Below are 13,971 nucleotides of genomic sequence, written 5' to 3' on the forward strand. Positions count from 1 at the left end.
CGAAAAACCCGCCACAGATTAACTTCGAACTTTTTGGGGAGAATCATGGCCATTATGTTTAACAAATTTATTGAGAGTTCTTTCAAAAAGTAACATTGGGTAAAGGGTGGATGTGCTGAATTTAGATTTCCAGAAAGCATTTGATAAGTTGCACATCAAACGCTATTGCCGAAAATGGGCACTCCTGGTGTGGGGTTGACATATTGGCAGGGAAAGAAGATTAGCGACTTAATAGGAACTAGGGAGTAGGCATAAATGGGTTAATTTCTTGTGAGCAGGAAGTAATGAGTTGTGTGCCACAGGGATCCGTGCTTGGCCGCAACTTTTAACAATTTATATAAATACCTTGGATTTAATAATCTTTATTGTCACAAGAAGGCTTACATTAACACTGCAATGAAGTTACTGTGGAAAGCCCCGAGTCACCACATTCTGGCGCCTGTTCGGGTACACACGCTCAGAATTCAGAATGTCCAAATTACCTAATAGTACTTCTTTCGGGACGTGAGAGAGGAAACCAGAGCACCCGGAGGAAACCCACAGGGAGAATGTGCAGACTCTGCACAGACAGTGGACCAAGCCGGGAATTGAACCAGGGACCCTGGTGCTATGAAGCAACAGTGCTACGCACTGTGCTACCCTGCTGCCCATGTATGTTGATGACATTATAATATGGTCACCTACACGTGAAGAACATAATGCAAGACTCCTGCAAGTGTTTCAGAGAATACACAAATTCGCTGACCAATAGGAGGAGGCAGGGGCAGTACTTCTCGTGTTGGGACTGTTGGAACTCGAGGCCTGTGAAGGACATTGAGAGAGGCCGAGTGAAACCTGTGTGAGGGATGTGAATGGCGGGTTACAGTGCTGGCAGTCAGCACCAGTTCACTGGCTTCCACAAGTATTTCAATGCCTACACCATAACCGGGATGAGGAATTATGTGTCAGCTACATAAACCGGGATTGCAGCGATTTGTTTGTTCTTCAAACTGAGATCCAAGAAAAAGGCCCCAGCACTCACAGAAAATAAATAATGTGTGTTTCTCCTCTGGGGCAGGACAAGTGGAATATAAGAACCAGTGTGTGAAATCTGTGTGAATGTTTGAAACCTCTGCAATCGTGTCACTATATGGTGTATCAGTCTTGACAAATAAAACTCATGGGACACCATGTGCTATTAAAAAAAAAAGAAGAGAATGCCGTCCACATGCATGTCCCCTCAGGCAGAGCCGGCAGTGCACAGGCCCGGTGCCTAGTGGGGCAGAATGCCCCTCTTGGCATCAGTGCTCTATCCCAGGTCCGTCTCATCCGTCTTGTTAGCACGCTGTCCTAGTACCGCCTCCTCCTGATGTTGGCTGCTGTCCCAGGACAAACTTCTTATTAAAAACGGCAGAGTCTTTGCACCAGAATTTGTGAGAGAAAGCAGGTTACACGACTGTCATGTCCACTGATGTCACGCGATCTGTGCTTTGGCTACAAAATCCTGACGGAGAGATTCCTCCATTTTGTAGCTGCAGGCAAGCAAGCAACAGGATTGTGTGAAAAACTGAAGATAAATCAGTTTGTAATAAGGAAGAGAGGGCCAGAGACATAAACAGGCCAGGATTTCACAACTGAATCTGCTGGAGAGAGCTTCGCAGGAGAGTCCACAGCAGGACAAAGCAGTGCTGGTGTGAGTTCCAGGGCCTCTGGTGAACAACCCATTAAGATGAAGCTGAAAGTGGAAACAAAGCAGTATAAAGATGATTTCTTGAGGTCTGGCTTTATTAATTGTGCCAATGCAAATCACGTTTCAATGCCAAGATGCGTTATGTGCAGGAAATTACTGTAAAATGGAAAGTACTGTCAAATGGAAAGTACTGTCAAATGAAAGAGTAAACATTCAAAACTTCAAAAGCATCTCCTGACTAAGCATGGCGAGTTCGAGGACAGACCTCTTGATTTTTTTTCAAAGGATGCAGTGAAAACTTAAAAATAATCAGCTGAAGCCCTTAGCAGAAATGTAACATTGAATGACAAAGCAAGTGACACCTTGAGGACAAAGCAGTCTCACCTGCCGCATTAAAGATAAGCAAACAAAATCAGTCATGAAGTTCGGTCAGCATGGGTCACAAAGATTGGCCGGCGTGGGTCGCGAAGATCGGCTGGAGTGGGTCCCGAAGGATGGCCAGTTGGTAAAAATGGGTCCTGGGCAAAACTGTTCGATAAACACGTGTACAGGATTGTTCCCCTTATTTAATTAAGGATGTCAATTTGTTTGAAGTGGTTCAGAGGTGGTTTACTTGACTAATACCTGGAATGGAAAGGTCTCCGAGGAAGGTTGGATTGGCTAGGTTTTGTATCCACAGAGTTGATAAAAGTGAAAGGCGACTTGATTGAAACATAGCGGGCACGAATCAATGGCCACACTGCGCCTGAAAAGCAGCTCACTGTGGCGTAGCGTGGCCGATAAAAGTCGGGAGAGATCTAACGTGATTTTGCGAGACAGTGTGATGTAAATACCGCCCATTGTGGGCAACATAATTTTTTGGCAATTCTGCATATTTAAGCGAGTCAGCTAGTCTCACTTTAATGTGCAGATTCCCGAGGTATCTGAAGCTTTTGGACCTATCCCATTCACCTCGGGCGAGCGCCGTTTGTTACTGGTCTCCACAAACGGTGACCTGATGGAATGGCACCCATCAGAGGCCCTCAGCTGTATGTCCTTTGGGCAGATTGGTGCCCGGCCACTGCTGGTGCCACCTGGGCACCTTGGCAGTGCCAGGCTGACACCCTGGCAGTACCACCTGGGTGCCACCCTGGTGGCACTGCCAGCTGGCATGGGCACTGTCAGGGTGCTAGGCCAGCAGAGCTCCTCCGCGTGGGGAAAACAGGGCTATGTGCGGCCTTGACTGTATGTTCCCAGATAAGGCCCCTTATACAATGCGGCTAAATACATTTGTATGGGACTTTATTCCAAGTTAGTTGAATTGTGTCCATAAGCACCCGAGGGATCTTGACATTGTGGACATGGAAAGGATGTTTTCTCTTGTGGGAGAATCTAGTGCCAGGAGTCACTATTTAAAAATAAGAGGTTGTCGGGGGGCTGCCTGTGTGTGGGGGGCGGGGGGGGGGGGGAGAGAAGGAGGGAGGCTCCGAACCCCGGGGGGGCCTCCGATGGGGCTTAGCCCGCGATCGGGGCCCACCGATCGGCGGGCCGGCCTCTCGCTCCCCGGGCCTATTTCCTTGCGCGCCGGCACCTGAACTCCCACGCCATGTTGCGTCGGGGCTGGTGGGTTGAGGGAGGCCACTGCGAATGCGCGGGTTGGTGCCTTCGCCACTGTACATGTCCTCGTTGACGCTGGCGCCACTGCGCATGCACGGATCCCGCGGCGCACAGTTCGCGCCGGGATGGGAGGCTGGAGCAGCGTGAACCGCTCCAGCGCCGTACTGGCCCCCTGTAGGGACCAGAATTGGTACTCCCAGCGGCCCGTTCATGCCGTCGTGAAACGCGACGGCGTTTCCGACGGCGTGGCCACTCTGCCGCCAAATGGGAGAATCCCGCCCATCATATTTGCAATTACAAACATTTTATGTGTCACACGTTAGTAACAGATTGTACTGGCTCCAGCTAAATGTATTTACTAATCAGTCACAAGTCTCATTGCAAACTTTTAAAATGTTATTACATGCAAAAGCTAGCTTCTGCCTTAGCATAAAGACTTGCATTTATATTGCGCCTTTCACAACCACTGGATATTGCAAAGCATTTAATAATAATCTTTTTTATTGTCACAAGTTGGCTTACATTAACACTGCAATGAAGTTACTGTGAAAATCCCTTAGTCGCCACACTACGGCGCTGTTCGGGTATACTGAGGGAGAATTCAGAATGTCCAATTCACCTAACATGTCTTTTGGGACTTGTGGGAGGAAACCGGAGCACCCGGAGAAAATCCGCGCAGACACGGGGAGAACGTGCAGTCTCCGCATAGACCGTGACCCAAGCCGGGAATTGAACCCGGGTTCCTGGCACTGTGAAGCAACAGTGCTAACTCACTTTGCAAGCAGTGAAGTACTTTTGAACTGTAGTCACTGTTATAACCAATCATCACAACACAAAGTATTGCATGCCTACATTTAATTATGTGCCAGTCTGCTGGATTGAACTGTTCACCCTCTGAAGTTGGTCTCCAGTTTCTTTGGTCAAAACTGCACACCCTTCACCAATGTGCCCTCATGTTGTACCTTCTTCTATACCACACCTGTTTTTAGTAACAGAATAAAATATGGCAGCACTGTATGCAGTAGGCCTCACCTATCTCCTCCGATCATTCCTGCTAATTTCTATATCCCTGGTAACGTCACTTAGCATTTAAACTTAAACATATCTGAAGTCATGAGACCATTCCCATGATTAAATTTTTTTAATATCGTATCACAATCATGGGTATGAACATTGCACATTATAACATAGTCTATCCTATTACTCATAATTCTTCCTACTAAGCTCATTAGCTGTTTCAACTAACCAATTCTAAGAAATGTGTCCCAACATCTGCAATATTGTGTTTATTGATTAGTTGTTGCCTTGACGACCTGTGTGCAATGAAGGTACCTGTCTGTGTCTCTTTTAATTGGCCAATCGGGATGACACTGATTGCCCCAGTGCCATTGGGCAAATAATCTGACTAAAGTACTCACTTTTCACAGTAACTTAATTGAAGCCTACTTGTGACAATAAGCGATTTTCATTTCATTTATACAGGGCACAAGTTATAGAAAATAATCATAAAAAGCAAAAGAAAATGACCAAATTCAAATAAAATGTTATTTTCTACTGCCAACAACGAAATCCAAACCCTCCAGTATCCACTGGTCATGGAAAGCCTCGAGTGTACTCTAGGACCACTTGGGCCCCACAAAGCCACAGAAAAGAGACAGCCAGAGCGCAAACCACCACTGGTACAACTAACCGGGACTTGTGGGTGGCTACCTTCGCTAGGCCCAGGAGCAGGGTCATGAACTTCTCCAACTTTCCTGTCCCCCAGCTGCACTGGGCGGCCAATGTATGGAATGTTTCATAAATTTATGTTTCGTCCTTGGGCAGGGACCATGCTAATCTTCTCTGTATCATTCCAATTTTAGTACCGCCTATGTGCTGCTGAATTGAGCTGGTTTAGTTTTGCTGCTCTTTCTCGTAATGTATAAATCAACTAGTTTATATAACTCTGAAACCTGCAGAACAATCTCTATTCCATCTTTATACATTCCTCTTGCTAATATAGGTTTCAATGAAGTGTAAAATGGAGCATGTCTGTTGTGGATTTTCAGAAAAAGAATCGTGCAATAAAACTAGTAAAAATAAATTCTCATTCTTTATCAACCATGCAGGAAATTTCCTTGCTGTTTTTTTAACAAAAACAATTTCCAATGTATAAAGAGGATCATATACAAGGAAATTATTTTGTTTTAAATCTTTTTATTCTCCTCATTTTCAAAATTTTCATCAATAAACAACCAAAGAAAAAGCAAACATATAAATAACAATCCCCCACACACAAACTGCACCCCGCTCAATATACAGACCAAAACATCCTCCCGTACATTCCGGGTTTAAAAAAAACACACATTAACAATCAATCCATAAACAGTGTAACCAAAGACAACAATACGTCCAGCAACCCCCCCCCCCCCACTTTCAATGACAAGCAATTCTCAGAAGTACCCCCATAAACAGCCCTCATGAATTGTGAAACCCTTCCTTCATCCCCTTCAGCTGAGACTTCACTTTCCCGAGAGTCAAAGAAATTGAAGTAGTCCCCCGCACCAAGCCGTGTCACAGTATCTTCATTGCAGTGTTAATGCAAGCCTACTTGTGATAATGAAGATTATTAAAGATTAACTTATTAAAGGATGGAGAAGCTAATCTCCACCCCAACAGGACCTGCATCCGGGCAATCAGCGAGGTAAAGGCTAACATCTGCCCCCCGCACCCGTCTGCCGCCCGAGCTGGTCCGAGCCCCTGAAAAAGGTTTCTACATCCAAGGAAATTCTTAAGATAAATTTGCACAACTATGTCCCATAGAGTTTCATAACATGACACTTTCTGACGTTAAAACCATTCACCTAGCACAACTTAGCACTCTTCTGTAATGTTTGTTCAGATAGCCACACTACCCTCTGTCACCTTCCGCTGGTGGATGTTCACCTGTTTTGACTGTTCTTGGTTTCCTTTCTAACTAAAAGCGGAAGGACCTTCAAAACACGAAAAGATCAGCCAGTGGCAATTGTAGGAACCTGTTGGTTTTGTATCCATATGAATAACCCAATGTGGATCTGAGAGTGATCAGAAAAATGGCATTTTTCACAATTAGGGATTCTGTGATTTTATGCAGATACAACTTGAAGGTAGGTGGCTAGTGCTTATTAACATTCAGTTGGTGGGTTCACTGTATGAAAAGTGAAGCCCGACATTTTACATGTACCATTAGCTTAAATTGCAATAGGGCTTTCTCATAATTTGTCGCTCTTGCACATGAGGCAGTAAGACTTGGTTTGCTGAATAAACTTAAGTATTCTTGCTAGTATACCTATTGTACTCTAAGTAACATTAAATGTCAGGTCCACCACTGTCATTAACTTGATTTTAAATGAATGAAATGATTTTAAAGATCAAAACTGAACTATAAACTACTTATATAGATGTGCAGCAGTCAATTCGCCAGTAATGTTTTTTAAAAAAGGCTTTAAGCATCGTGTCATGGTCAGTTTTGTGGGTGGGCTGGTTTCCAGCATGTTGTTTTAATGTTTTTGAAACTGATGGGAAAGATAGCAGAAACTCACTGGATATTATTTGCACTCAAAATGTTGTGTTTTTTGTGCTCAGGTGCCCAAGTTTTAAAAAATTAATTCATGGAATGTGGCTGTTGCTCACATTTCTAATTACCCTTGAATGAAGCAGTTTGCTAGGCCATTGCTGTGGGTTTGGAGTCGCATGTAAGCCAGACAAAGGCGAGTATGGCAGATTTCTTTCCCAGATGGGCTTTATGAGAATTGTCGAATTGTCTTTTAATTTCAGATTTTTATTGAATTCAGATTTCACCATCTGCCGTGGTGGGATTCGAACCCGGGTTCCCAGAGCATCACCTTGGGTCTCCGGATTACTAGTCCAGTGTAGTCCACTACACCACCGCCTTACCTGGGTAATTTGCAATAGGGAGGTGAGATGGGGGGGGGGGAACAAAGAAACTCCAGACCAGTATTTCTTCAGTTTGAACATTTCTAGAGTGAAGTAATGTCCTTCCCGTGTCCATGCTTCTTAAACTGGGTAAGTAGGTAGTGGGAGAGTGAACAGGTTACTAAGACGCAATGCAGTTCTAACTTTTCATGAAGCATTAGACTAGAAAACATTTTTGTATTCAAAGTGCAAATTTGAAAAGAAATGTTGTATTTTTTTAGTGGTAGATATTTGATACCAGTGAGAGTACTGGCAGTTTGAGAAGCATGTGCTACTGGGAATCCAAAATCTCCCGTAAAAATAGACTGGCATGAAAAATTAAACACCATTTTTAATGGATATTAAAGCTGTCGCTTTAATTATGATCAATGCATAATGTGACTCTGTTAAATGTAAGCTTACATAGACTGTGTGATGGTTCTTTTAATGTAGAAACTTCCAAATGTTTTTGAGTGCTGCTTCAGAGGGCCATGTTCGAATCACGCCTCCTCCATTTTTCTTGAGAAATGATCCTAAATGTTTCAAAAGCAGGGGAAAAGATTGAGAAAAGTTGCACATGTCCTATCTGTTTTCAGTAATATTGGCTGGAATTCTCTGGTCAGTAGGATTCTCTTTATCCCGGTCGGCAGCACACCCCCACCCACGGGTTTTCTGACGATGTGGAGTTCCTTGACATCCCATTGACAAGCGGCTGAAGTGGAGAATCGTGCTGCCGAGAAACATGCAGCTGGGGGCTCGGAGAACCCAGCCCCTGATGTTTGATGTGCCTCAAGTAGTCGACCCTGCTTTTTCCCAGAATGAGGCGATGACACAGTCTTTCACTTTTGTTGGACAATACACACAGAGCGGGCGTATTATGGGATAATCACTACTCAACCAGGAGGTCTGATTCCTCCCAGATTTTTAGAAAGGAAAGACTTATTTATATAGTACCTTTCATGACCTCTGAACACCAAAAAGTGCTTTACAACCTATGATGTACATTTTTTGACGTGTAGGGCACAGTTGTGATAAGGGAAACATGGCAGCCAGTTTGCACACACTAAAATCCCTGAAACAGCAAACTGGTTTTGAACACCTGTTGGGTGCGGGATCAATATTAGCCACGACACAGGGAGAACATACTCATTAAAGTGGTGCTGTGGGACCTTTTATGTTCACTTGAGAGGGTAAATGGGACCCTGGCATAACAGCTTATTGAAAGGTTGGCACTCCTGTCAGTATATCACTCACTCAGAACTGCACTGAATGTGTCAGCCTGGATTAGGTACTCGAGTCCTTGAGTATGACTTGAATTCAGAGGTATGAATGCTACAAACTGAGGCACAGCTGACACTCAAGAACTCTTTCTAGAAGTGGACATTAGATCTAAGTTGCTCGCGATGCAAGGTAACTGATGTCAGTTTGACCAGAAAGTTTTGATCTGTTCTTGTTCTCTGTTCGTGTCAAATTGTATTGATGGCTCTCATTCTTGGCCAGCCTGATTTCTATGTTCTTTTTTTCTGTCCTTTCACCAGCAAGCTGTGCCCCGCCCTCCCCAACCCACCATGAGGACCTTGGCATAGCTTCTTGTTTTGGGAACCCTGCTGTAGTGAATTTAGTGTTCTGCATGTTCTATCTCCACCTTGCGCATATCGTCGCACATAAACCGGCACCGGGTGGCGGCGGTTTAGCTCAGTTGGCTGGACGGTTGGTTTGTGATTCAGAGCGAGACCAACAGTGCGGGTTCAATTCCCGTACAGGCTGAGGTTATTCATTCCGCCTTAACAACCTTGCCCCTCACGTGAGGTGTGGTGATTCTCGGGTTAAATCATCACCAGTCAGCTCTCCCCTCAAATTGGTGATTTGATGTTTTAAATTTTTTTTAATAACCATCTAGAACTTTGAGGTTAGGTGTAGAATGAGTCTAATGTTCAGTAAACAACCCACTGCCTAACTATGTGTCTTTATACTAATTTAAAAGAGAACTGGCTATTTCACGATTGTGAATTTTCTAACTCCCTCAACAACTGACCCTTCCAGTTTCCCTTGGTGAGATTAGTAATTTAGTTGTAATGGATACTGAAGTGTGGGCAGTTTTGTGCAGTGAACCTGAAAAGTACTTGCCTGCACAACGGTATTCGCATTTCAGAATCATTCATTGTGACATGTGCTTTGGTTCTGATTCCGATTCCATCTGGTAGAGGCTTTTAAAAATGTCAAAGTCCAACTCTCTCCGTTTCCCATAGTTTTCTACTGTATGATATGCTATTTGAAACTGTTCAAAAGGAATGGAACACTGGGTGTACTTCTCCTTGGTAGCAACAAGTAAAATATATAGAGAACGAATCAGAGTTAGAAAAATAAATTGCAAAGCTAGGAGGTGTATTGTTAACACTTAGTGTTTACTGAGCTTCCACTGCTAAAACTATTCCCTTGTGGGCAAATTATCTTGTGTGTAATCTCATCGTTCAGCACGGGACCAGTTTTATCTTAACAGTTCGACAGCTTAATTGTGTACTTTGTTCTTTCTATTTACAAATACATTGTTTTAGTATTTTCAGTCACCATATTCAGCAAACTCCAATTAGTCTGTTGATTAAATGACGATGGAAGTGCATCGCTGTGTAATTCTGTCCTGGCACTGCGGGGTGTCATGGTCTGTGAAAACTAAATGTTCATTCCTACATTTGTGATTTTGTGAAAGCAACATGTCACTCAGTTTCATTATACAATATGTGCAACATGGTTTACTTATTTAAGTGACCTGAAATGATACAGCCTTTGCAAGTTGTCCCATGTGCGAATACAAAATAGAATATCCTTCCAGAATGTCAACCACACAGATTGGCACAGTTCAAGAAGGTGGTCCATTGCTCCCTTTGCAAGGGTAACTAAAGATATGCAATGAATGTCGACCTTGCTGGCAAAGCCCACATCCAATGAGTTAGTAGGTTTTAAAAATGTATACTTAATGTTTTGCTGATACTAAATGTTTGGTCAGCTAAATATTACCCCAGAGGTCATTTCATTTAAGTTGATCATTCCTGCTGCAAAAAATTAATGTGTGTATTTTATAAAAACAACAGATGGTTAATGGCCGGACTGGAAACTCGCTGATTCTGAGATGGCATATTCTGGAGGGCCTCATTCAAAGTGTAATTTACTGCTGACACATTAATTTATTCATCATTGAGAGCTGTGTTGCAAACCAGATTGCATGCCTGGAAATCCTAGATCCAAAGGATGATGTGAAACTGGTCTCCATTGCTGAAAGGTTTTAATTTTATGATATCACTGTGTTATAGTAAATGAGTGAAATTTCAGTACCAAGTAACGAAAGAAGATGGCCAAGGAGACACATTCAATATCTGCCCTACAAGTTTTGTTTACGTCTAAAGAGATTATTTTGAGTTACTTAAGAGGGTAAAATACAATTGTATAGTGACCTAATACTAGCAATAACAAGAGTATTACTTCAAGAAGCATATTAACTAAGTATGATTAACTCCCACTCCCAACTGTACCAGGACATTTAGTAAGTCTACTGAACTCACTTTTTTCGCTGCCTTGGTGTGATTTACAGATATGTCAACATCATGGAAATATTAGTGATGAACTTTACAATCAGTCGTGTAAAACTGATTGCAAACCCATTGATACATGGTGAGGAGTCTACTATTGTGTTAGATATGGCACATTGTGAATGTTTTTTAAAAATTTGTGACAACCTGATATTTTATATTTCCTTTTAAATTTTAGAGGATCCAATTAATTTTTTTCCAATTAAGGGGCAATTTAGTGTGGCCAATCCACCTATCCTGCACATCTTTGGGTTGTGGGGGCGAAACCCGCAGACACTAGGAGAATGTGCAAACTCCACACAGACAGTGACCCAGAGCCGGGATCGAACCTGGGACCTTGGCGCCGTGAGGCAGCAGTGCTAACCACTGCGCCACCGTGCTGCCCCGTTTTTCCACATATGAACAACTGTGTAAACACACAGCTGACTGTAAGAAATAATGTGCCTGAAATCACTGTTTATACAGTTGGCTAGAGATTGTTTGGTGTGCAGTATGCAGCAAATGCTACATTACTCGGGATCTGTATCATGTTGCAATTGATTAAACATTAGAGTTAGTACAACATCCAATTCAATTGGTGCTGTTTACTTTTATTTGTTTGCTAACTTTGTGCAAGTCATGACATAAAGATAGGTAGGAAAGGAAGTAGTGAAGAGGACATGAGGCGAGAAAAGGGCAAGATAGGTTAAGTGAATGGGCAACGATCTGGCAAACGGAGTTTAATGTGGGAATATGTGAAATTGTCCAATTTGGCAGGAAGAATAAAAGAGAAGCTTGTTATCTAAATAGTGAGAGATTGCCGAGTTCCTAGATGCAGTGGGACCTTGGTGACTTGGTGTACGAATTGCAAAATGTTAGTATGCAGGTACAGTAAGTAATAAGGAAAGCTAATATAAGGAAGGATGTAAATAAGTTGGAAGCAGTTCAGAGAAGATTTACTCGACTAATACCTGGAATGAAGTGGTGTCTGATGAGAAATGGTCGGAAAGGCTAGGCTTGTATAGAACATAGAACATACAGTGCAGAAGGAGACCATTCTGCCCATCGAGTCTGCACTGACCCACTTAAGCACTAACTGCCACCCTTCCACCCTAGCCCCCTAACCCAATAACCCCATCTAACCTTTTTGGACACTGAGGGCAATTTAGTATGTCCAATCCACCTAAACTGCATGTCTTTGAACTGTGTGAGGAAACCGGAGCACCCGGCGGAAACCCACAGAGACACTGGGAGAATGTGCAGATTTCACACAGACAGTGACCCAGCAGGGAATCGAGCCCGAGACCCTGGCGCTGTGAAGCCACTGCTAACCACTATGCCCCGTGCTGCCCTATCCGCTGGAGTTTAGAAGAGTAAGAGGCGACTTGATTGAAACATATAGGGTGCGATCCAAAAAGCAGCTCTCCACGGTGGCACAATGTGGCGAGTAAATGATGGGAGAGCATGTTCCCGGGATCTACATAGCTCGCCACGCCCTGCATATCTAACCCGATCTCGTGAGATGTTGCGATGTGAAGCCTGCCCATTTTGGGCGGGATCACTTTTCGGCAAATCTGCACATTACAGCAAGACAGCTAGCCTCACTCTAATATGCAAATCTCTGAGGTAATCAAGGCGTTGGGATCGATCCCCTTCGCCTTGGAGACTTCAGGCAACCGTCGTTCAGTACTGGTCTCGACAAACTAGGACTGGACTGAATGGCACTTGGGGTCTCCCAGGTGATTGGAGGCTCTAGGTTGCATGCCCTCTGGATGGTACCCTGGCAGTACCACCTGGATGCCAGCCTGGCACCCTGGCTGTGCCACATTGATGCCAGTCTGGTGCTGCAAAGATGCCCAGGGGATACTGCCAGGGGCACCAGGCTGGCACTGCCAGGCTGACCTTTCTTGTGTGTTGTGTGGTGGTGATCGGGTAGAAGGTGCCCTGTGCAAATGTGAGGGGGACCCCCTTACAGTGAGTTGGGGCTTGGGGGAGGTTTGGAGGTCACATTGGGGGCTAGAGAAATTGGGACACCATTTTAAAATCTCTCCCTGCACTGAGGAGTTTTGGCAAGTGGGGCTCCTCAGTGCAGGAAACGGGACTAACTGCAGCCTCGACTATGCATTACCTGCTGAAGCTCCGTGTCTAACTGGAGTCATGTTCGATAGCATTCTGTTTCTCATTGCTGTGAACGCCAGGAACCACGACTAAACCTATTCGCTATGGTTAAATCGCTCCCATAAGATCTTGAGTACTCAACATGGTGGATGTAGTGCGGTTAACATAGAACACACAGTGCAGAAGGAGGCCATTCGGCCCATTGAGTCTGCACCGACCCACTTAAGCCCTCACTTCCACCCTATCCCCGTAACCCAATAACCCCATCTAACCTTTTGGACACTACGGGCAATTTAGCATGGCCAATCCACCTAACCTGCACGTCTTTGGACTGTGGGAGGAAACTGGAGCACCCGGAGGAAACTCACGCAGACATGGGGAGAACGTGCAGACTCCGCACAGACAGTGACCCAGCGGGGAATCGAACCTGGGACCCTGGCGCTGTGAAGCCACAGTGCTAACACTTGTGTTACCGTGCTGCCCATGTTGTTTCCTGTTGTGGGACAACCCAGAACTAGGCACCACTATTTAAAATAAGTGGTCACCCAGTTAAGACGGAGTTGAGGGTAAATACTTTCGTTTGTAGATTGTGAGTCTGGAAGCAGAGTCTTTGAATATTGTTAAGGCAGAGCTTGATAGATTCTTGATAAACAATGGGAAGAAGATTACTAGGAATAGCTGGGAATGTGGGGTTGAGGGTACAATCAGAACTATTGAATAGCTAAGCAGGCTCAAAGGACCGAGTGGCCTACTCTTAATTTATATGTTCGTGAGCCAACTGTTGTTACAATTTCAATTGGATGAGATTTCAAAGGATCGCTTCTTTAGAAATTGAAGTCCCAAACCTATAGTGTATTCCTGATAATTCAGTGCTAAAAACCGTACATTATCCAATAGTAATAGAGTGGGAGTTTAATGGTTAAAATGGAATGGTCAGGTTATTCAAATTACGTAACTTTGAATTAAAGAAAGATTTGTATTTATACAATATGTTTCACAACCACCAGACTCTTCAAAGTGCTTTCCAACCAGCGAAACATTTTTGATGTGTAGTCCCTGTTGTAATGGAAGCTCCCAGAAACAGCAATGTGA

At 44.0% G+C, this 13,971-nt stretch overlaps 1 protein-coding gene, 1 non-coding gene and 1 pseudogene across 7 annotated transcripts in view; 2 read left to right on the plus strand and 1 right to left on the minus strand.

Annotated features, from left to right (window-relative positions):
• Nucleotides 1-13,971, plus strand: part of itprid2 (ITPR interacting domain containing 2) — a 228,667-nt gene that overhangs the window by 49,645 nt on the left and 165,051 nt on the right. The window lies entirely within an intron of this gene.
• Nucleotides 852-1,078, plus strand: LOC140407801 (ATP synthase membrane subunit K, mitochondrial pseudogene; annotated as a pseudogene).
• LOC140408129 (U6 spliceosomal RNA) lies at nt 5,045-5,152 on the minus strand. Its single transcript, XR_011940046.1, has one exon. It is a non-coding gene; the product is annotated as a U6 spliceosomal RNA (small nuclear RNA).

Source organism: Scyliorhinus torazame, chromosome 2 (assembly GCF_047496885.1).
Source record: "Scyliorhinus torazame isolate Kashiwa2021f chromosome 2, sScyTor2.1, whole genome shotgun sequence".
Lineage (NCBI taxonomy): Eukaryota > Metazoa > Chordata > Chondrichthyes > Carcharhiniformes > Scyliorhinidae > Scyliorhinus > Scyliorhinus torazame.